Source organism: Corvus brachyrhynchos, unplaced genomic scaffold, assembly GCF_000691975.1.
Source record: "Corvus brachyrhynchos isolate BGI_N302 unplaced genomic scaffold, ASM69197v1 scaffold58, whole genome shotgun sequence".
In the NCBI taxonomy this organism is placed as follows: domain Eukaryota; kingdom Metazoa; phylum Chordata; class Aves; order Passeriformes; family Corvidae; genus Corvus; species Corvus brachyrhynchos.
The window spans coordinates 638,440-641,316 of NW_008239539.1; the positions used below are offsets into that span (position 1 = coordinate 638,440).

Consider the following 2,877-nt stretch of genomic DNA (forward strand, 5'->3'; position numbering starts at 1 on the left):
GGATGGCTCCTGCCTGCAGGAGCTGAGGGCTCTGAGCTTGCAGCGTGGCCGGGTGCAGAGTTCAGGTGCTGTGTTACTAAATGCAGCTATTGCAGGGAAGAGCCTTGCCAGCCCAGCTATTGCACGCTCCCCCTGAGGTCTGGGAGCTGCCAGGATCTGCAGCAGGCATTGCGTCCCCCCCTGCCCCCCCCCAGGTCTGGATCATTGTTTGCAGACATTGCTCTGGCTGCCACCTGGTTGTGCCAATAGTTTTCTGCTGTTTAGCCAGGAAACCATAAACCCCTTTGCCTTCCCAGGGCCTGCCAGCCTGGATGTTTGGGGCAAAACTAGTTTTCCCATTGGATCAGTGAGCTGAGCTGACTTGCTGTCGTTCATCCTGGCTCTGGGAATGACACAGGAGCATGTGGACACTGGGATGAGGAGCGTGTGTGGTGGCAGGACTCTGGCTGCTGCAGTTGGGCAGGGTTTGGTACAACCTCCCTATGCTTTTTCCAGGCCTTTTCGTCTTTTTTTCCCCAGCAGCTTGGGTAACCCAAATCCCTGGCTTTCAGGAAGGGAGCAAAGTCTCAGGCAGTGTGGCAGCACCTGGCCACAGCCCCACTCCTCACACCCCAGAGTGGAGACCTGCAGGCCCTGGGGAGAGGCCTGAATGGGACTGAAGGGGGCTTTTCCTTCAACCAGAACTGAATCCAAATCAGTTCTCTTACATTTCCATCAAGTCTCATCTGCAACTGAATCAAAACATTGTTTTCTAGCCCTGACTCAGTTGAAGCCTGGCACAGAACAGGAGTCACCACCATGGAATCACAGAATGGTTTGGGTTGGGAGGGATCTTTCAGGTCATCTCATTCTACCCCCCCTGCCATGGGCAGGGACACCTTCCACTATCCCAGGTTGCTCCGAGCCCCATCAAACCTGGCCTTGGACACTTCAAGGATGGGGCAGCCACCGGGCAACCTGTGCCAGGGCCCCACCACCCTCTGAGTAAAGAGCTTTTCACCATTTCTGCATCAGCTCAGTGCTGTGCACCCCCCCAAACATCCTACTGCCTCTGCTCCTTCCAGACCTGAGTTGGGTGTCTGCTCTCCTGACCGTCCTGTTCCCCTGGCCTTCCCTACCTGCAACCCTTCTTGTCCTCTCATATGCCTGTGGCATGTGACGTATTTACTATTACTGGTTTCAACTGGAAGCTACGAAACAATGTCAGTCATCACTGTGCTCTGTCTGCAACTGAGTTGGAAATGTTCTGGCATATGGGGTGGGCACCTGCTGCAGCCCCTGCCCTGGGGATCTCCTGGTGGGAATATGGGGACTGTGATCGTGTCCTGTTGAGGACATGCCTTTAACTGGTTCCTTCTGGGGTTGGGTTTGGTTTTCCTTGTTTCCCAGCACACAGTGGTTGCAGAGCATCATTGTGAATTGTGAAACACCTGCTGGGCTCTGCCCCAGCAGTAGCTGCTTCTTGCAAAAATGGTGGTCCCAAAGGCACGTGGTTACCACCTGCCGTGGTGTGAGCAGATGGCAGGCGCAGGTCCCTGCTTGGGGACAGGGAGCACCTGTGCCCTCAAGGCCTCCCAGGGCCTTGACCATCTTTGGTGTCTAGTAGTGTGCAGGGATGAGGTGGGTGCCCAGTCTGCATGCTGGTGGGTGCCCAGTTTGCATGCTGGTGATAACATCATCTTCCCTTTTTTTTTTCCCTTTCAGACTGCTCTCAGTGCTTTTTTCCAAGAAACAAACATCCCCTACAGCCACCACCATCAGATGGTAAGTGCTTTCCCAGCTCCCTGATGCTCTCCCAGGGCACAGCACCAGCTGGCGGGTGCTTCAGGCTGGTGCTCATGTCCAGCTCCAACTGCTTCCTAACTCCAGGAGTGCAGGCAGGGAGGTCTGGCTGGGCACTGCCAGAGCTGCCTGCCAAGGAAGGTTTTCCTGGAGAGCAGCTGGTGGCACAGCCTGTCCTATGCAGTGGGACAGCAGAGCCCTGCAGATGGTTTGGGGCTGCTCTTCCAAAAGGGATAGTCTGAGGGAGGATGTTTTGGGCATAGCCAGTAGTCCACACCAGCCCCAGCCTGGCAGAGAGAGCCTGGAGGAGCCTGAAGCACTGACCTGTGTAAACACACTCACAGATACATGGTGCTTCCCATCCTGCAGCAGCCACACACACAGGTCCTTGTGTGCTCGCTGAAGCGAGCAAATTCCTGGAGCATTGCCGAGCGTGGCTCTGGTGTGGAGTGCAGAGTGTCTGGAAGTGTGTAAACACCCACACATGGGTGCTGCCTGCCTCTGCTCTCTTCCAGCTGTCCCCAGACTCGGTCCCTTAACTCTCATGGCCTGGCAGCCCGTAATCTGCTTGGGCAGATGTGTCTTAAGGATTTGCTGGCTGCTGTGGCCTTGTTTGACTCTCCAGGACAACTGGGGATTTGGAGTATGCAAAGCAAGTGTCCAGCAGGGCCAGAGCGTGCCCAGTGTCCAGGGGGGTGGGAGGTGAGCCTGAGCCTTGTGCCCACAGAGCCAGGAAGCTGCAGGCCCAGGGTGGCAACAGTGGGTTGTGGAGCAGAGGGGTTCCCTGATTTGGCTGGGTACAGGGGGTCCTGTCTGGGCTGTCTGCCAGGAGCTCTTACCACAGCATGAGCCTTCAGACCCTTACATAGAGCTGCTCGTGGGCAGCATAGTCAGCAGAGTGCAGGTCTGGGGGCTCCATATGCCACAGCAGGGGGGGCAAAGGGGTCTCATGCCACGCCCTGGTGGGAGGCAGAAGGTGGGGACACCCCTGACCCCATATCTCCTTCCCACAGATGTGCACTCCCGCCAACACGCCGGCCACACCGCCCAACTTCCCCGACGCCCTCACCATGTTCTCCTGCCTCAAGGCTCCCG

General features: G+C 56.9%; 1 long non-coding RNA gene across 3 annotated transcripts in view; it reads left to right on the forward strand.

Annotated features, from left to right (window-relative positions):
• LOC108448430 overlaps positions 1-2,877 on the forward strand; it is a 6,239-nt gene extending 3,362 nt beyond the window's left edge. For all 3 annotated transcript variants that reach the window (XR_001864305.1, XR_001864306.1, XR_001864307.1), the window contains exons 2-3: positions 1,705-1,764; positions 2,796-2,877. This is a non-coding gene — a long non-coding RNA (uncharacterized LOC108448430). The remainder of the gene's footprint in view (positions 1-1,704; positions 1,765-2,795) is intronic.